This window comes from Calonectris borealis, chromosome 5 (assembly GCF_964195595.1).
Source record: "Calonectris borealis chromosome 5, bCalBor7.hap1.2, whole genome shotgun sequence".
Classification (NCBI taxonomy): Eukaryota; Metazoa; Chordata; class Aves; order Procellariiformes; family Procellariidae; genus Calonectris; species Calonectris borealis.
The window spans coordinates 4,623,599-4,645,620 of record NC_134316.1 but is presented as its reverse complement, the minus strand read 5'-3'; positions in this window follow the sequence as shown (position 1 = coordinate 4,645,620).

The window sequence follows — 22,022 nt, the reverse complement described above, 5'->3', positions numbered from 1 at the left end:
TTCATTTCTAAATAGCTCACCAGGTTCTTGCCCCATGTAAGTTGCTTCATGCCAATTTGCAGCAGTAGAGGATATGCTGCAGAGTTTTGATCTGGAATTCTGTATGCCTTTTTGTAATTGGACTTTTTTCCTTTTTGCTGAGGTATTTATCATTAGTATCTACAGGCCAAGTGCAGCAACATTCTGAAATCTATTAGAAAAATCATATTTAACCAGATGGTCAGACTCTCAGGTGGGTTACACCAAATCAGTTTAGAAAGTAGTGTCCTATGCTTCAATAAATCACTATAAATGGGTCCACAGTAGATTGTCATCCAGTGTTGATTTTCATTCATGTGATATAAAGAAAATGGACTTATTCTCTAGAGTGGGTCTGTCCACACAGGAAGAGGTTCATATACAAGATGTTTTATGTATTTAGTGTGTTGAATGTTTAAACGAGTAAGAAAAATACTTTATCAGTGCAGCTTCAGCTTGCTTTGTTATTGTGTTTACGGCCCATATCCCAGATTCACACACTAGAGATCTGTGGAAATAATACGAAATGGCACTGACTCGTGCTGAGATGGTGACAAACTAGAGTTCTGGGGTGCGACACCACTTTCTTGGCACCTCAGTTGTCTGCTTAATGAGGTGGCAATGACGCTGGGCTGAAATTAAGGTCCTCTGATATGAAGGTGTGGGGGAAAGCCCATTGCTTTGTTGGGTTGGGTTTTGGATGAGTACCAGAACCCTCTTAAAGAAATCCCTTATAGGGATGCCTAGAAGGCTGCCTCAGTATGGATGTTTGGCTGAGTTTGCTGTAAAGCATAGAGGGTATATGGGCCCATCAGTCTGTAGGGATGAATGCATGCAGCTTCATTAGAGCTAAATATGAGTCAAAGAAGAAAAATGACATGGAGGAGGACAAGTGGGGAGGGACATCGCATTAGCAGCCTGACCATATGACACTGTAAAAGGCAACTCCAGATCTGTCAGCACAACTGTGTGTGGAGCAAGCCAAGAAGCCAGATGCTGTTTCTGCCGCTGAAAGACTATTTTCCACAGCTCAGTGTTGGGGCCTTGCGATGTAAATCCCTGCCCCATGTGTGGCCATGGGTGCGGGACCTTATTCCTGGCTAAAGTAGTGGATGTGGAAGAAAGGGAGGAATCTTGTGCTTACTTGGGATGAGTTATAAACTAAAACTAAATTAATTGGATTTCATAGTCAATTTAAAATGGTGGGGGGAAAGGTACTTTGTAACACTTAATGATTTATATGTTTAGTAGCACGCCTTCACTATCAGTGTGTCTCTCAGCTGTAGTCCTCCCCACAAATGCTCATTTCTAAGAAAGCATAAGAAATAAATATATTAATTTTAAAAGGAATAGTTAAGCTAATGAGAAATGTACTTAAAATCACTGCTTTATCTGCTTCGTCTTCCTTTGCATTTAAAATAGTCTTCCTATTTTCCTTTGCACGCATCTATCCTAAAGGATTAAGCCTTCACATGGCACACATCCTGGATGGAGGAGTCGTACTTGAGAAGAGCCTTTGGAGGCCAGTGGACAGAAATCCCCACTAATAAAGCCACAGAGCCTTAAGGAATTATAACAACCTTCATATACCCTCCTGGCCCACTGGCTCCCCTCCAGGATCACTCTCTGCGCTGCTGTTAAAGGAGTCACAAAGGTGCTGTTATTTGTGGCTCACGAGGATTTACTTCGAAAAGCAACAATAAGGAAACAGGGCTGTTAAAATAAAAAGGCGCATTGAAGAGTAGCCATTGGTCATAAATTTGCTGTTGACTCTTTTTTGATAAAACATGTAGACATTTTGGTTTGTATGTAGAAAATATCTACTTTCATGGAAATCTTTTACTAAATCCCAAAAGACATATTTTATGCTGAAAATCTATTTTTTATATCATTAGGGGGGTTATTGATCGAAAGTCATTATTCTCTGCTGGAAATTTGTCAGAAATGACTACCTTTCCTTGACATTTTCAGGAGGAGGGAAAGCACTAACCATTTTGCCAGTAGCTTTAATAAGCTTCTAATATTTTCCTGGCGTATTCAGTACTTTTTAACTTCTATATTTTCATTGCAACCCAGAAATTTGGGGTGGGAAGGAAGAACTGGATACTCAAAAAGGGCTGGAAGAGGACAAAAAAAAAAAAGCACTATCGGGAGGTTTCCTTTGTGAAGCTTCCTAGCTAAATGGAGTCGAATCCCAGCTGCCAGGAAGTGGTTGTCAGATCTCGTTGGTGCTCCACAGAAATTTTACAGCTGGAAGGTGCCCAAAGGAAAGTACTGAGTACCCTGCCTCCTTTATGGGCGCTGCCTCCAGTTAAGTTAATACGATCATCATCATCATGCCAGCACCCTTGTGTTATGGGTGACAGTGCTTTACACTGATATTCCCTTCTCTTTTCCAGGTCAACTAGCCACCATTAGGGACTTAACCTCTTAGGAGACAATGGAGCCCAGTTTTTGTTAACTATATACTATAATACTATAATGAGTCCTGCCACATGATCAGACCTAAGTTTATCTCCAGCAATATTTTGATTAATTTAGGGTGCTAAAATGGGAAAGGAAATTTATATAGGCCAAAAAAATTAAACGTGAAAGGAAACAAGATCTGAGATCTTGGAATCACCACCCTGTGACTAGACTATTTTGCCTTCTTTATTTTTTTAATAAAAGTTCTGCAGAGACAAAAGGCTGAAGGTGAAAACTATCAGTGAATTTCCTCAGTTTTCTCTGTGAAAACCAGAGGAGGCAGACTGTTGGTATCACAAGGCACATATTATTTTTAATATGGCTCTTAAAGCCTCAGCTCCAGGAGTCACTGCAAGGTCTAATGTACCTTAGCCTACTTGTCCGTATTATTTACCCTTAAATTCAAGAAACCTTAAATTTTTGTTGGTTTAAATCTGAACTGATATCCCCAGAAGAACCCGAATGCTTTAGGTACATATTGCACTGATATCTGTTCCAACTTTTTAACTGGTTTTAATTAGTAGCACTCCATTCAATCTAATAGAAATGCATTCATGAAAAAAGATAGTGTTTAAATCAAACAAACAAACACACACCTCCCCCTTCCCCCAAAACCCACCAACAAACCAAAGGTTTGTCCATTCTCATCATCAGCCCAGGCAGGCCAGTCTTTTCTTGACAGACTGAGAAAAGGTGAACTTAATAGGATGCATGGGAGGCAAACAGATTCAGATTCTGGTGGGCCAAAGTGCTGGGAAATGAATTGAAAAACCGAGGACACCCATAAAGAATAGTCTGGTGGGTCCCTCCCTATTTATTTTGAGGAAAACGTAGCTCAAGCATACTGTGGTCGTAACTCCTACTAAGTATAATCTGACATGCATTCTGTGGAGTTATTCCAGTTGATCTCAGCCGAGGGTCTGGCCAAAGGCACTAATTTGAGAAAGTGGTATGATTTTCAGGATTATGCTCCAGATGAGGAAGACTGAAGGTCTTGCTTGTCTTTTCCAATGTATTAATTTTGTACCAATGTAACTCTATTAACTTCAGAAAGCGCCCACTGCTCTTTTACTGTATGAATGTAGTGTTGCTGTTTAAAGTAAGAAGGCATGTCTAGCTGGTGTTGTTTCCCATTGTGTGGTTCGGGAAGCTGTAGGACTTGGCCCTAGGGTCATACAGGGTGCTGTGCTGAAAGAGACTCTCCTAAAAGTAAACCACATTCCCCAGCCGCAAAGTAGCGCAGTAGCGTATTCTCTGCAATTTAACCTGATGCCCGAGATGCGTCACATGGCACGTTATGGACTTTCCATGAAGCTCAGCTTTTGCATAGTGGCACAGAAGGGCTGCCAGTATGCACTACACTGTGCTTTGCTGTTAGTGGTAACAGCACTTCTCTCTGTTAAGAGTTACTACTCTGTATCAGTAAGAAACAATTCTTCTTCTCCTCTTTTAATTCTGATATTATTAAAAATACCTGGAAGACATCTATGTTGTACTTGTTAGTGATTCTAGCGTTACATTACATTAATTACATGCAAAGTAAGTAACACAATCTATGGTGTTACCTGGAGCTTTACATTATAACACTGTGTTACCAGTTGGTTTTATCCTTGTCATGCTTCAGCTATTTGGAAGGAATAGCTAAACCCAGCTGCATTGTTTATGAGATTAGAGAAAGATACATTTTTGGTTTTGCTAAAATTAAAAATATTTTTTAAATTATGCTTTGGACAAACACTTGAAATCTGACGTGGAAGTTGTTCTGATATCAGGGAGGGAGATCTCTTGGCATCCCTATAAAATTTTTTCCCAAATCTGGCAAAGCTGTATGGCTCTCAAAAGATTTTAGTTCACAGATGTTTAGTAGAGGCTTGTTAGATTTTGACAGCTAAATTCTTTGAAGTTTCCATCTGAACTGAACAAATTCAGTTTTCTCATAATTCCTTTTCTTTGCTGCTAGTGCTGTCTCTGAAGTATACAGGCAGGACAAATAAAAGGAAGAAGCACCTGATGGGAATTTCAATGGAGAAAATGGGAGGGAAGTAGAAAGTAAAGGTAGCAGGAAGAGGAAAATGATCTGAGCGGAGGCTACTAATTCTGTTCTCACATATTTGTTGTGAAGACAAACTTTTTACCCTATGTGAAACTCTTGGACGCTATGCCAATAGGACCATAGCAATGCCTATGAGGAAATGAATAATTCTGTTTTAAATGCAGAATTTAAAGGCCATGTATAAGATACATGGGGCTATATGTTGAATGGAAGAATAGAAAGAAGTATTTCATAACTGCTTGTTATGTGCGAGTGTTTCTACAGACAGCTATCTTCTTGAAAACCCTAACTCTTTCCTCAAGCCGTCCCTTACCTCACAATGAATGAGGCAGTGGTTTGGTGGAAAAAAATTGTGCATGATCGTGCAATGAAAACCTGTATCATGAAGTATGCTCAGAAAAGGGCTGAACAAAGTTTGTACAGGCAACCTTAATTTTGGCATTTCCTAACTTTTGGATTCTTGGCATTGCATTGTCAATGTTATTTTAACATAGTTTTTGGATGTCATAAGTAAAAGTGATGCCTTCGAAGCCTGTATTTCATCCTCAGCTCCAGTGAAGCATTCCTAATCTTTATCTGAATGAGCCTAAAGGGGCTTGTTTGTCAGACTTAGAGTCAGTGACAAATTGTTCACAGCAGCGTTTTAGAAAACAAACCTCATGCCAAGTTTACAAATGATCTTCCAAGAACGCACATTTTGCATCTTGCCCCTGCAGCTATGTGGAAAGCCACTTGCACACTCAGAAGACATTTGCCTGCAGAGCTCAGGAAGTAAGATGTACAGTAACGTAGCTGGGATGTCTATGTGGATTTGAGTGGCTTGCTTCTGGAGACTGCATTTCCATTTAATACTTGAAATATTATGAAAGACCATATCCCATTTCCCTTGTAGTAAAAGTGACCAGTCCCTGTGTCAGTTCAGTGGGAACACTAATGAGGGTCCTTGTTCAGAGAAGCTTGCCATCTGTAAAGTAGTTAAGCATATTCTTATTGTTCTTATATCATTAAGGGCATACTTAACCCCACCAACTTAATGAAGAACATACATCTTTAAAGGTAATCACATACTTAAGTGCTGTGTTGAAAAGGGATTCATTTAAACCTGATACAGCTCTGTAACTCATCCTGTTGACCAAGTACCCATTCAAATTCCTTGCTTAACTAAAGGGCTGGTTTACACCTTCTAGACATTGCTTTGAGCAGCATCAATGTGGAGCTGTACTGCTTCTCACAGAATCATAGTAGCAAAATAGGGCTGAAAGACACCTGGAGAGGTTCTTGATTGCAAGGGTGCTCAGCTTGGGATCCACAAGCTGCATATTGCTCATTCAAAGAATCAGACCAGTGTCCAACCTGCTTCTTCTTTTCAGGTAGCAACTCAGGAGCACATTAAGGGTGGACTGTTTACTTCAGGACTTGTTTGGGTGGTGGAAACTGTATGATCATGACTCCTGTTTTCCTTGTGGGGTTCCTGGACTTGCATTCCATGAGGTGCATGGTGCCAGAAGTGGGCTCCTTTGACGAATATCAGCGAAATGTAGGCTACCGCCTGTGGAGCAGTTCATCTGGCTTGCAGTCTGCATCCTCCTGATTCTCCCTCTAAAAAGGTGGCGGCAACTGGGAACAGGCTGGTCAAACTCATCAAGCAGCACATCCATGACACTGTTTTTTCCAAGGGTAAGCTGGGACGCTTAGAGGCTTTCTTGCATGCATGTGCATGCACAGAAAACTGAGAGACCCCAGGAAGTGCTGTTTCTACTATTTGGGCACCCCAGGTCTTGTCAGGTGGTAGGGGAAGGACAGGAAAAAAAGGTCCAGCCAGCCAGAATGTCTGAATACTACTCACCTAGTTTGTTTCCTTGCCAAGATGGGACCGACTACACCTACATTTTTCCTGACAGTTTTGTGTTTATATAAGTTTTTTTCTGTCATTTTAAAATAATTATTGCTTTTTTTTTTAATAGCGTCTCAGAACAAAGGTATGAAATTTTCCTCCTGTCTATAAATGCTTGCTGGTGTATTGTGTCAAGGGCAGCAAACACAGGATTACTGTGTATGTTCTAAGTATCACAATGCAGAGACACATTTGGCCAACAGACTGTGAATCCTCATGGGAAGTGGCACAAGGGTTTTCAAAATCTCAGAATTATATATTGAAAATAATTGTCTGGAAGGTAATAGTCCCCCAGAATGGACTAATAGCCTGTTAGGTTTCATGTTTCCTTAAGTCACTTTTGAATTCGTAAAATGTTCTGAAATACTCCCATCCAAATTTGGTTCTCAAAAATGTTGGCTCATGGGATGAAGCTTTTCACTCCAAGGTTTTACCTGAGGCCGGCTTCTGTTTGCCTTTCTCATTTGGATAGCCTGACTCAATCAGGTGAGCAGACTTTCGTTGCAGGAGTCCGTTTGTATTTACTCTGTCAGCAGAAACTCAGTGAAAACCTTAGAGAGGGTGTTGGTAGTATAAGTGTCCAGCTGCTAAAATACAGATGTTGTACAGCTAAACTGGATTGATCCAGAATGGTATTTCACTGGCAAGGTTTAGCATTCTTAATGCAAAGTGAACCCTCATAGTAGGGCCTCTTATACTGTAGGTTTTGTATTTTAATGAGGTAGATATTTAATCAATTTTAGGGTATACTGGTATCTGCGTTTTGCATATGTTTCAAATAACAATGAAATTTATACACAGATGAAGTAATTGAAGCATAGCCTGATTTCAGAAGGGCGCACAGTCCTTACTGCAGTGTAATTCGAAGAGATTGGGGATCAATCAAAGTGTTTTAAAATTAAGAGTTTTCTGCAGCTGGGACACTCCCAAGTTGAGCTACTTTGGTTTCAGTTTATAGCTCAACCTTTTTCCCCAAGTCAAATGGCTTATTGTACCCAGGATTTTTTAACTGTCACATCTGAAAATGAAAAGTATCTTTAAAAACCTGATATTCTGCAGAGATCTAAACCTGCATTGAGCTATGTGACCCAAACATACCCTGAACTTTAATGGCAAGAAGTTTAAAATTTAAATCCAGGTCCACATTTCACATGAGTTCCTATCCTTGTATGTCAGAATTTGAATGCAATATTCAGCTAAAATACCTTTGAATTTGCCTTTACTTAACTGCTCTCACACGAGTTACAGCTCTGGCAATTATTTATTGCCTCTAAGCATGATATTAGCTATTGTTTAGCAAATAACCCTTATCCTTATGGTCGTCCATACCACACCATTTGGTTTGTATCTCTGTTTGCAAACTCTGGAGTATTTGAAATTCAGATATGGATTGTTGGGCTAGAACCATTACCAGATTTTCACAATGTTGCTTTACAAATCCTCTTCCTTTTGTAGTGAGCATAGTTTCAAAATTTCTCTGCTAGGAGAAGAGAAAGTACTATTAAGTTATTCTCTGAGGTCCAGTTTCTGATACATTTTCTTGCAGTAAGTAATACCATGTTTTGTGGGGAGTTCCCCATGGACTGGGAGCTATTCATTCTGATAAAAGCAGCAGACTTTGGCCATCAAGATCTGATCCAATACTCACTGAGTACAGCGGAGGTCTCTCATTGCTTAGTAGGGCTTTGTGTGTGGTTGAAGAATAGGATGATCAAGTCATCAGGAGTAAGATCTAAGACAAATTGTGTTTATCTGTTGTTAAACAGTTTGTTTGACTGTATCTCAGAATGATGTAGATTGTGCTGGATTCTGAATTTTGTAGTTGACTGTTAACTTAGAATCTTTCTACTAACAAAGAGCCTCATCTGGCTGAATGATGAGTCTTAAATGCATTACTCTAATATTCATAGGTGGGTCTCATGAAAAAATTCCAGTAGTCCAATATATTTTCAAACTCATTTTATTGCTTTTATTAATAGGTACATATAAAGGATATTTCGTTTATAGCTAAAAAAAAAGGTAGTAAAAGCATCTTTGTGGAAACAGTAAGCAAAATAAAATGCCAGAAGTGAATGGAATGTAGAACACCATGTTAAGTAATAAGCAACAATTACTTACATGGGAGTCATTACAGGATTGGGTCCTGCAGTATAGGTTCTAGAACAGACATATACAAATAAAATTATATTGAAAGAATTACATTGAACAGGAAAGCATAGTTTAGTTTTAATGATATTTTCAATAATTTGGAACAAAACACATGAAACATTTAAGTGGATTTTTTGCAAGACTTTACATGGTTTTCTATTAAAATTTTCTTTCCCATTTGAAATAAGTTACTTAGCATCCTTCCTATTAATTCAAACTGTTTTTAAGCAGTGTTTCATTAGGAAAGTCTTAAAATAAGCTATGTGCCATATTTTTCAGAATACCATCTCTTTCAGAGTACACTGCTGAATGGAGACTTGTTAGATAAAGGATTTCAAAATTCCTTCAAAAAGAGTTTATTTTAGGATGATCTGTGTACATTGGAAAGAAATTCTGATATATTGATCTTGATTAGAAGTTAGAATAAATATCAGGTTCTGTAATGGGACATAGCAGCTGGCAGCTAGTGTGACACTGTGCTTATCACTATTTCTTTCTTTCCCTAGAGTTATTACTTATTTAGTTTTTCTCCCTCACCTTCTTCTTACGCAGACCATCAGCGGGAGCTCACAGCGTACCGTACAGGTTACACCCCAGAACAGGTGCAAGCCAGGCTGGCGGAGGGGTGAGTGGCTTTGACCACGCTTGTATTCCCTCCCTTCTGACTGCCCGGCGAGTGGTGTATTTAGAGCTGTGGTGGTCCTGCACCCTCTCCTGTCTGCTCAGAATAGACATATTTTTTGGGGGGGCCCTTCTGTGCTGCTGGAATAGCACAAGGGGCTAGTTTAAGGGATGGAATGGGGGCTGCTGCTCTCTGGATACATTCACAAAACCTTCCAGTTCCTGATGCGCTGGTGGCTGTAGTTTAGAACTACTTGCCATGAGCAAAATTTTAGAATAGTGTGTACAGGGTAAATTACAGTGTAGTTAAGTATGGAAAAACTCCAAACAAAACCACAACAAATTATTTAGCAAAATAAATATTTTGAAAAGTGATCTAAATTGTCCCCTTTTGCGCAGCATTAATGCAGTTATATGGTGAACATGAAAACAAATTATGACGTCCATTCAACTTTAAAAAGGAGAAGTGCAAAAATTTTGCTCGTGTGAAAATCTGACAGCAGCTACCTATCACGTACATGAGGAAGACAAAGGTTAGGAATGCAGCGTGCTTTAGAACAGAAGATTCTCTGTGTTTTGTCTTTTATATCAATAAATGAAAATAGAATTTTGTGGTTAGAATATGGCTTTAAGTGCATAGATAAGAGCCCAAGTAAATACTAGCACTCCTCCATTCCTCAGGGAAGTTGGTGGCCTGCCCATATAATTTGCTGATAAAGTCCCATCTGTTAAAACAAAGTACTGCAGCACTAGTAATAAATTTCAGGCAAAGACCATGAGAGGTTGTTTTTGCATGACAGTCTTTGCTGAGCTTTATTTTAAACCAGGAAAAGTATTTGAAACTGAAATAAAGATTATAATATTGGCTTTAAGTTAGCTTTACACTTTTACAGGGCAAATGAGAAATCCTGCTCCACTTTATTTCACTGGTAAACAGTGTCGCATGATAAACTGTTAGGAGAATAAAGTCATAAGGAAAACTCTGCTTCACAAATGACATACGTAGAAAAACAGCAGATGTCTGATGAAGTAAAGAACCAACTTATTGCCAAGTCTTTGGAAAACAAAATTAATTTCCTTTCGTCTTTGATAATGATGATGTAATGTAGTTAATAGGAAGAGCCTGCCATGCTCATGGAGTTATTAAATAAGAAATGTTAGACATGCAGCAGGTCAGAAATATGGGTTTACTTACCAGTGCCATTTCCATGAGAGTATTTATAGACGTGGAGGAAAAAGAAAAACGATAGTAGTGTAGAATGTTGCTTTTTGTCTTATTTGAAGCATAAGAAAAGTGCAGTGAAACAAAACATGTGAATGTCCTTTATATGAATTCAGAATTCTGGTTGTTCAGTGCAAAGAAAACTCTTTTTGGTAGGCAACTTTTTTCTGTTGGGATCTTACTTCAAGGGAAAGAAAATCTTTTTCTAGAGTGAAATTAAAAAATAAATAATTTGCCTTCTCTTTTTCCCTTGATGAGGATTAAGCCAAGTGAAGATAGTGGAGGAATGGATATGGCCGTGGCTGTTTTACTGGGTAGAAAATATCTCAACAACAACTACAAAAAAAAAGAGAGCGTGTTTTTCCTAATTTTCAAGCACTTAATTTTGCTCTTTTGATTTTAACAAAATGGTGTAGTGAGATGATATATTTATTTGCAGTATCTTCTTTGGTCACTAGATGTCCCTGCATGCTGTTGGAGTAACTGGCAGGGTGTGGTTCCTGGTAAACAAAAAAGGTAAAGCTAAAAGTAAAGCTGTGCAGATTCCTTGAGGGTATGTGGGAAGCTGTCCTGTTTAAGGACATTTTGTGATCTTTGTGTGCACTTAAACGGTGGGGGAGGTAGTGCTGGAATGTACTGTACTTTTACCATAGATACAGAATGAAAAGTAGATTTGTTCATGGAAATTTTTGAGGAGATACTTATTGGAATGGTTGAAGCAGTCAGAAATGGTTTGGCAAAGCATTGGTGACTCAGTATCCTCCCCGGTGATAAATATTACAAGTATATAGAGGTGGTATTTAAAATTGGAGTTTCATTGCTGAGACATGAGGATAACTGCAATATGCATACATACATATATATACACACATGTGTGCGTGTACATGTATATATATGAGAGAGATCCCACAGTTCTGCAGTCATTGTAACTAATGTTGGTTTTAACAATGTCCATGATAACAATCTTGACAGTGAAGTTTTATATTATATAGCCGGTTTTATATTATGTGGCAAGGCTGGGAGTAGTACCTAATTAAGCAGAAACCTAATGCTGACCTGTCATGTAGAAGATTTGCATCTATTTCTAAAATTTTTCCCTTTGAGTACAAAATGCACACATTTTGATAAATCTGACCGCTAAATTCTACTCTGGTGTGAATAGACACAATGCTGTTGCCATCACTGGAGTCTTGTTCTCATGCAGGTTGTAGAATTGGGTTTTGTCTTCCTAGTAACTACCCATTTGCTACATACGGAAGCCAGGACTCACCTTCTGGAAGGTCAGCTTTGAGGAGAGCTGGGACAGATATGCTATCATCTAAGTGATTTCACTTGTCCGGGCAGCCATTGGGCTTTCTGAACAGCATTACGTGCCTTAACTTTATAGATTTTTTTTTCCCACCATTGAAGATTTGACAGCAAATCACAAATATAGAAAGCAGAGCAAAACACTGCAGAAGTTGATTGTGGTTTGCAATTAACAAGTGAAAAATAGTGCCAGAATTTAGTGTAAAATACCAAACATAACTCTCAAGAGAAAAAGAACATGTGACTGAAACTGTTCCCTTCAGCTGAAATGTATGCATGGGGACTACTAAACTGCTTTTATTGTTACAATTTTATTTTTTGCATATATGGCTAAAAGTTTATGGACATTTACTTTAGCATTAGACTGCCTTACTCCCTATGTGAATTGCCACGGGTTGTTATAAAAATAAAATTATTTTGATTTTTTTGAATACCTACAAAATTGTTATGGTTATTAAAACACACACAAGCTGATAGACTGCATGTTTATTAAGCTTGGATACTTGGCCCTTTAGAGCCCACCTGCCAATGAATTTTTCACTCCAAAAGAATCAGTTAAAGTTCAACAAATTAATTTTGCAGTGGGTTGCTCATGCAGAGGTGAGACCTGCTAGTATGCCATCAAAATGTTGAGAGCAATCTTAGTTCGCTTCACTAAACTGGGTTTCAGGAGTGAATTATATTGATGTTGCAGACTCAAGCAAGGACCTTGTCCTGGAAAGCTGCTTTTCTGCCCGTGAAATCTCTGAACTCTTTAGGAAATGAAAATTTGAAGGTTCTCTGTCATGTATGTACCTGATGAGTCCGAACCTCTCTGTCACCCCACCTCCCCTCCCACAAGTACTGTACTGTGGGTAAAACAATTCAAGACTAATTTCCATTTTGTGATATTTGTTTAGATTAGGGGAACCATGGCTATCCAGCTGCAACAATGGCTCATAAAATAAAACTGATCCTTTGAAATTCTTGTATTTAGTACGTGTTTGTTCTAATTTCAACTGGATAACTAACTTTTTTTTGTTGTGCTAATGGGCTGTTATGCATATGTGGAAGCCATTTGCTGCATGCCCTAGATGGAAACAGACTCATATTTCAACTCTGAATATTTAACACTTAATAAGGTAGCCACCTGCTTTTAAAGTTATTCCAACATATTTGAATGGCCTTTACTGCTCATTGTGAATACCAGGATTATTTTTGATCTCCTGTAATGAAACAAATAACCAAACCAATTTAAGCACTAAATAAAAAAAATTCTAGCCCCTCTATTTTTCAGAAATTCGAACAACTTTATAATAGCACCTTATAAATCACTTAGAAGGAGTTCTGTACCTTTAAAAGCCAGCCCTGCATATAGTGGATGTTTGTTCTTCTCAACACAACACAGTGAAACCACTGAGTGCATAGCAGGGTGAGGGCAGGTGCTGAGCTCTGATCACCACCCAGCACTGCCTGTTCTCTTCAACCCTGACCAAAGCTGTCTGGAGCATTCCTGTTGAAACCTCAAACCAGGAGAAACGATTCTGTGCATCTGTTCCACTTTGCCCCCAAATTTGGTCATGGCTCATGAACCTGCATCTGGGGAGTATGAAGTACAAGCCAGAAATTGGCAGGGAGGTATTGCAAATGTGGCTTGAAGCCATGTACTTACTCCTCACTTTGGAGCTGGCTGCTCAGGACTTCAAACAGCTTGAGAAGTCGTCTAATTTACAACGGTTGGCATTGCTGCAGGGACAGAATTAGGACTGTGTGGTGGTTTGTGTGGGGGAAGTGTTACCTTAATTCAGCATTTGCTGTTTCTCTAGTTTTTGCTGTTTGATTTTGATGATGAGTATACAGGACAAGAACATGATTAATACCATATTGTCAAGCTCCAAGATGCCATCCTTTTCTGTGCAGTGCCAGCAAGGCTGGGGACTGCTGAGGTAAGTTTTCCCTCTGGGAATAGCCACCCTATTGCCATTCCCCAGTGCCGTCAGCTTGCCAGGTTAGCACTCTGTTGTCCGCTTAACTGCATCACTTCTGGTGCTTATCTGCAAAAAAAAAAAATCCCGAACCACTTCTTTCCAGTTTCAAAGCATGGTAGTGCATTGATTGTGTAAATGAGGGAAGAGAAGTTGATGGAGGAACCGCTTCCTTTGGTTTGTTGTTTATTGGGTGCGTTGAACTGTGCATTGTTCCTATGGAAAGAAAGATTTAGGATGGGCTTGGACAGGAAGGGGGAAATGCTTGTGGCAGCCTTGGCTACAGCAGAAAATGTTCTACTGCCTGGCAGCTCTATTTCTAGAGCAATAATCTTTGTTTTAATGTCAGTCATTGCAGTATCCTTGAGAAGGGAACCCTGGAGGGGGTAGTGGTCTTTTTTTAGACCATTTGTCTTTGGGCCATTTGGTCTCGTGAAAATAAGGGTGAGGACTTAAGAGAGTATTTTATGGTTAGCCAGTGTGATAGCAAGGACACAATCTGCCTGCAGTTACTGTGGGTAGGAAGATGTGCTGCAGCCTTTGGTACGAGCTGGAGGTTTCTTGGTGCCGACACTCAGAGTCCCAATGGACTGTAGCTCCATAGCCAGATGGGAACTGAGGAAGGCATTTATCCCTGGGGCCAGGTCATCACATGGATGTAATGCAGACTTCTAGCTTGTCAGAGATGGTAGAAAGCATTTCTCACAGATGTTGCTGTATGAGAGCACAGTATCAATACGGAGTCAAGAAAGCTTCCAGAACATGGATTCTCTTGATAATCTGTGAGCATGTGTCCTCGCTCTAAGGGAACCGCAGTGCTCCTTGGAGCATTTCCCTCTGCCCACAAGCCTAACCTCTGTCCTGCTGAGTCTTAACTTCAGCCAGCTCCTGCTCTTCCACGTGCTAATCTTGGCGAGACACTGGGACAACTGAATGTCTGTTGTATTATCCTGGGTTGTAAACAACAGACAAAGTTATGTGTCATCTACAAGCGCTCTAATCCAAACAGTGGCGTGAGCGCCTGTGCACCGTTGGGAGGATTTTTGCAGTGTGTTAGGCATGCTAGGGGGACAAAGGATGGTCAGCGTGCCAAATATCTCTAGCATAGACAAGGCTGAGACACGTGTGTTGGACAAAAGCAGAGCAATAGTGGCAGAAGTACTTAGTAAAGCAGCTTGAGTCATTTCGGCCACTAGTAGTTTTCTTTCTTTCGATGCAGATAAGTAAAGAGAATAATGTTTTTTAAGAGAATGGTTCCCCTTTGAGGGAGCTGGTGAATGTCAGAAGAGGCTGGTAGCAGGGAGGGATTGTCAGGAGTCGTTGACGATGTTAGCAGAAAAAGACTGTTTTGCTGCTTTGTGCTGTTCTTTTGTTTAAACTTGCTCTTTTTGTATAAAATTCAAGATTCTTGTGAAAAAAATAATTTTTGTGGTGTTGGAACTTGCTATCCGCTTCTGGAGTGAACCAGGGCTTTTCTGAAGCAGATGAGTTTTGTCAACTCGTGGGCCATATTTAGCCTTTTTACCCTTAAAGTGAAAAAGATTGAAATCTGTGTTTTGTACAGCAAACATTACTAAAGCAAGGAGAAAACGTGGTTTTTTTTCCTAGGTTTTGGAATGTAATGTTTAGGAATTTATTTCAGTGCTGTGCCTTTCTTTAACCATCTGTAAAATGGGAATAATGATACTGGATATGTTATGTCAGGTGTTTTAGGATGTATAGGACAAACGAGCCAGGGAACGATTGTACTGGAGTATCTTTCAAAACCCTGAATCTGACAAAATCCTAACTGTCCGAGGATCTGTCATCCTCTTTCATTCCCAGTGTCAACCCCATGCAGAATAATTTGAAATTCTGTTTTCATTAGGAATACGTGCTTTGTAATAAAGCTAGCAACATACTAGCAATGGGCTAAACACATCTTCACCAGTAAGAGCTTTTTTCTTGTAAGGGCAAAGAATGTACAGATTCTGTAGCATTAGCCATCACTTATTTTATTTTTAAACAACTCGTCCCTGTCTGTAATAGGGAACAAATTATCGTGAGCAGCATGACAGTTTACATATTTTCAGTATCTTCATCTTTCCAGAGAAGACATAACTTGAGCTTTTAAAGCAAGAGCATACAATGTGTAGTTATAGTCTTTAATAGTCCTTGTGTGCCTCGTTTTCACACACCAGCATAAGTAGTTATTATCTCCCTCTTTCTTTTGTGAGTCACGCAGAAAGCTCAAAGCAAACCTTATGTTGGGCAGTGAAAGGTTTTTTGTGGGATCAGCAAGCAGTGGCTTGCTCTCCGGTTGATAGGGCACAGAGCAAAACAGGTGACCTGGTATCCTGCTACTTGCCTTTGCTTGGTGGCAGGATTCCTCACAAAACATATATCCAAAAAGCCCACGATTAGAGTTGACTGAAGGGATGTGGTGCACCCAGAGACATACTTTACATACATTATGCCTTGCTGCTTCCTCCGCTGTGTCCTCTTCTGTATTCTGTGAATGCCGTAGGAGAGAACCCTAAGTGATGTACTGCTAATGCTGTGTGTGCGTTGCGCAGGCTTTTGGTGCAGGAATGCTGACACAAACAAAAAGGAGATAACTTGGAAATTCTATTGCTCCGTTTATGTTATTATTGTAGTTAATGGTCTGTCAGCATTTCCATTATAAATCCCTATTTTCAGGGTTTTATAACTCAGCCGTAAAAATTCTCTCCAGGCTGAATTTGGCATGTGTGTTTTCAGCCTGAGAGCACATGTGTTGTTTTTTTTAACAAGTTTTTTTTTTAAAAAAATAGAACTGCATTCACAATTTTTAAGATATAGAATTGCCAAAAAAAAAAAAAGCCAACAAAAAATAGGTGATTGGTTACAGATGCTTTCTTTGCACTCATATAACTCAAAAATTGCTGAGTTATTTCAGCTGTAATTGTGGGTATGTGTAAGGTTAAAATGGTGGATTTAGTACTATTCCTTTCTTTATGGTGTTGGTATTTGACAAGCAAATAGAAAACAGACCCCGATACTGTATACACTCACGTATAAGCTGACCCATGTGTAAACTGACCTCCCAAACTTGCCCCATGCTCCCCTCATCTAGGCCAGATTATTTCAATGTCAGCAAGAGTAGGGCTGCAGGGAGCGGAGAACGGGGGACAAAATTTTAGATTTTGGTGAGTTTCTTTTTCTTTCCTCCATTGCTTCCAATAGGCCTGTGCTGGCCTGCAGTCGCAGAATCCACATCAACCAGGTGGTGTTATTAATAAAAAGCTAGAATAGACACATGTTCCCACACATTCTGAGTCTCGGCTTTGTCCATCTTGTTTACAGAGGGACTGCCCTCTGTCTGAGACTCACTCCAGAGAAGTTTACACAAAGATGAGTGTAAACCACATGTTTTACACTGAAGCATCTGAAAGGAAAAGAAACAAGGGGGAAGACCAAGAGATTTTGTCTGAATTCTTTGCTGTCTGCACACACAGACTTTTCCTCCTAATCTCCCCACAATACCTGCAGTTCTCCATTTATGCTCGTTCACCAGGGCTAGAACAGAACAGGGTGACCAGCATTCAGATAAAATTTTATTTCAGAATCTCACTTCCCCAAATTAGTGTGCTTCCAAATGAATTGATTACCTCAAGAACTGACTCCAAGAGCAGGCTGCAATAAAGTCCATAGATTTTTTTTTTTTCTCACGTAGGGTGCTTTCTGCATAACATTTTATTGAGCATAAGAACAGAACATCGCATGTCTTCCCAATAATGAATAGTTTCTTTCACACTAAGAGAAAGTGTGCAAGTGTGCAAGAAAGTCCTATGCCATAGTGATTCCTGCCATTATTGTACTTTGGCATTGTATAAGCGCTGATGTCTATAAAAGTGTGTAAAATTATGATTATGGAAAAGTATCATCTGATTTGATTTTTTTGCATCTTATCAGATATATCTTTTTGTAAGTATTTGATTCTTTAAATTTTTGCTATCCATATTGAATTTTTTCCATGATGTTTTTAACATCCTGTGATATATAACATCCCATCATATCTTAAACATTCCTTTACATCAGTATGAAAGGTCATGTACTTGGGCTGTTTTTCATTTCATGAACATCTGGGCTTATGAGATTAACAGAACAGTATACCATTGCCTTCTTTTTGGTCTCTTTTATTAATAACTTGTGAATAACACTTGTCTTCTACCATGTGGATTATACTTCTGTTGGGGCAATTTCCTCAATATAATAATGGCTGCTAGTTAACCCCTTACTCACAACTGCTGCTGTTACTAGCTCAAATACATTTCTTTATATGTTCAAATGTATAGTCCTGTATGTTTTCATGGGGTGGGAACAGTTCATTTGCCTAAACATAGGCATCTAGCACCATTTTACATGTTGTAAGGTATCGCACCTGGTCTCCAGCTGTCGCTCTGGGGAAGGCATGGGTCTCCTGTAGGTCCTCTGTTGTATCTGCCAGTGCTGTGCAGATGTCTCTGATACTGTAAGGTATTTTCAGTGTCACTAGATGCCGATGTTTACATTAGAAACTTATTTCTATATTTGTGATGAGCGCAGTCAGGAATCAGGGTCCTCCCACAGTGCAATGGGAGGGCCACATGATTTCTGCTTAGCAAAACCATGAAAGAGGAATGAGAGTCATTCAAAACGTGTGCCAGTAAAGGCTTTACCTGAGCGTGTGGTGGTTTTATATTCTGCATAGACCACACAGATAACTTGGTTACAGCCAGCCATATGGGACATGGAAGGTGATCTGAAATCATCTAAAGGGCCAAAAGTAGCTTTTCTATGCATAGATATGTGATCATTTTCAAGTTCTGAAGGAGCTAACATCAAATTTGTGTGTTGTTCCCTAGCAATGGTGTAAACCTCTCATTGTGTCGTGTAAGGTGTGAGATAGCAGATTGTAAAGCTCTTGCTGCTGTGGGAGTGAATGATTTTCATCCAGAGATTTGGGCAGGTTGGCAGCTGGGAAAGGAGAGAGACAGAAAACATGGAGGATGGGTCTGAATAAAGGTTGTTCAATAGGAGAAGAACTGGGGCAGTGCTACTGACTCCATGCCTTTGATAGTGTAACACAAGTAAGAGTGACCTTGAAGAAATTCCTGCTTTCCATCTATGACTGGCAGAGTATTTTCTGTACCCTCCATAACCTACGCAGCATACTGTTAGGTAGTCTCTTTACATATGCCTTCTCATTCTCCTTCAGATCTTTTGCTATCATCGCTATCCTCATTTCTTCTGTGCAGCCATTTTCCCAGCTGTCGTGTTTACTAACAAATAAGCATTTACGTCTTAAAGTCGACAGGTATGTCCTAATTGGAGCATTTGTCTTACGGGAAAGGCACTTTTTTTATGTCAGGCAATAACAACATTCAGGGGCCTCGTTGTTTATGGTCTCCTGCATTTCCTCCTGCTCCAGTTCAGTCAGAACTTGGGCAAACTTGTAGAGGATGTATAGCAATTTTCTGCACAGAAAACTTATGTGGGGGAAAGTGTCAATAATTACAGCTATCTTTTAATGGAGTTAACTGTCTGAAGTGTGGAGGAGTTGGTTCTACAGCTGCGGACAGAAACACACGAAACAGTTAGAGAACTACAGACTTGGAGATTAAAAGTGTCCATAGTAGGTCACCAATCTTTTAAGCCCTTATTTCTTCTCTTTTGTCTGTGTATTTATTGTGTGTCTTGTGTACTGTATTGTATCTACCATAGCAATTTCATGGGTTTTGGCCACAAGATGGCATCTGATTTCATAATCTTCTTTTAAAATATCACTTTTTTTTCTGTCTTGATGGAGTAATGCCCAGTTTTCTTGCAGCAAATTATAACCTACTTTCCTTCTGCCTTAGGGAATGCTTTCAGGAGCAAATGCAGTATGATTTTCCATGGCATTCTTGGTTCCTGATAGTTGGAACCGCCAGCAGAGGTGATGGGCTTGGTGACACTTGCTGTGAATCCTCTGCTCTGTAACCCCTACCCTCCACCCTTCCAGGGTGTAACTGCTGCCTCTGTTATGATTGTTGCCTGGTAAATGAGAACTGACACAAAAGCTTCAGCTCATTTCTCTTGTGAAGTGATCCAAAGTCCCTTGAAGTTGTTAGAAAAACTCTTACCGGCATAAAGGAAACTTTGACTGGGCACCTGCTTGCAGAAAAATATCCTACAATTTCTTAATTCTAACTAAGCTGCCTAAAGTGATGGGTAATGTGTTTCCTTCTTCTTTCTGCTTCAGGGTATCTCCCATGTACCTGTATTTGGGGAATGAGGAACAGTCAGATTTGAGGGACAAGCAGGCAATCTAGCAGACTCTTCTCCTGAGCAGACTGGGAATTCTGCCTCTGCAATTGCAGGAGAAATGGGTAACTGAGATTTATCAGGGGATCAGACCTACAGCAAACCGCAACAGTCAGTTCTTGGAAGCTTATAGAATGGGAGATGGAGTAAGACTGGATCTTAATTTGCAAAGGGAGAACTAAATTATTCAAAAATTATTCAAATGGGTTTGGCTTAACTGTGTGAAAACCAATGATTCAATGCAGCTAATCAGTATGTAGATAACATGCTGTTTGGAAACTACCGAATGATGTGAAATCAGGCAATTTACCTTTTTCTAAGTAACTTTCGCAAATAACGTAATTGTGAATTCCTCCAGGATATTTTATCACTGCGGACCTCCCAACAACTTAAGAAGGCAAAAAGTGAAAATGGAGTTGAAGAAGAGACTAGAGAGATTCATAGAGTTCTTTGGTGGCTTTTACACGTGATTGATTGGTGTAACCCTGGCTCAGAAGCTTCACGTCCCTTTGATTGCTGGAAACTGGTGAAGTTCAGTCACAAGAATTGTATTGTATTTGCCCTGTGTCTTATATTCCTCCTTCAATACTTGCTACAATGTCCTTCTTCCCCTCCCAGGACAAGGCTGAACCAGGTAGATTTTAGGTCTGACCTAGTGGGCCGTTTCTGTGCTTTTTCTGGTGTGCTTAAATGCCGAGCTGTTTATCCTTAATCTTAATTGATGTCTATCATGCTGTTTTAGCCTTTGGAAACGTGTATCAAAACACTCCTCCATTCATATTCACATAGACCATATCCTCTCCATTGGACAGCCACAGAAACCATTTCCTCTCTGTTTTGCAACAGATTATTGAAATAGTAACTGTAGCACCTGTGTCCTTGGCTCATCAAATGAAGCAATACTAGAAGGTGCCAAATGCACTTTAATTTTTTTTAAATAACAATCCAGCAGGATTGTTCCAATCCAGCTGGAGAAAGAAGCCTCAGCAGCACTGCATAGCCAGATGGTCTCTACAGCCCACCAGGAAGGGCTGTAGAGACTCTTTACAGATTAAAGACCACAGGGTAGGAATCTCTGACAGCCAGGATGGGAGAGCGCCTGGGGATTTCAGATATGGGTGGTACTGGGCAAGGAGTCAGGGGCAAGTGCACAGAGACTGTAGACGCCAAATATTTCAGCCTCATTGTTACTGCTGAACTGATGGATTAAGAAAAAGGGGAGATTTACCTCTGCAGTCTGGTAACCCTGTATGAAATGTAGATGAAATGGTAGATGCTCGCAAAGGAGAGGCCAGCACCAACAAAGTGATAAAGGCTGAAGCAATGAAAAGGATTTTTAAACAAAAAGTTCAGCAAAGAGTGGAACAATTCACCATGGTCTCTGTATTGATGAATCAGTTGGATTTTCTGATTGAAGCTTTTTCTGTGTTTGGGGCAGAGGTAAAGGCTTTTTGCACTGTGGGTTCCTGATGCCTGGTGAGGGCTGAGCTTGTCACACAGGGTTTTCCTCAGCAGTGGGATACACTGCTAAGCTCTCTCTCCTATAATAGAGGAGAGGTTCCTGCTTTTAAAAAATTAGAAGTCTAATTTCTCTGAAGCCTCTACCTCTCAGCCCAGTCACATATGACTGAAATTGGCAAGTGGGGATGTTTGTGGAGGGAGGGGACAGATGAACAGAAACTGTGTGACCAGAAAGCTGGGCTAAACCCTCTGTTTTTCAAATGATGTTTTAATACAAGCTCTGTTAACTTTATTAAGTGGCTCTTTCTGTAGATACTTATCCTAGCACCTCAGAGACTTGTCTTTATACCTGTAACATTCCTGGGAAGCCAGGAAGGGTTGCTGTCTTATTTTTCACTTGAACAACTGGAACGCAGAGAAATTTTGACTGAGATGACAAAGCTATTTAAGTGCATAGTGTCTAGTAGTAACTTAAGGCTCTGTAAAAATAGTCCCCTGAACGATCTGGATCCAAGCAGTTTGCCCAAGATCATGTTGAAATTGTGTAGCAGAGCAGTGAGG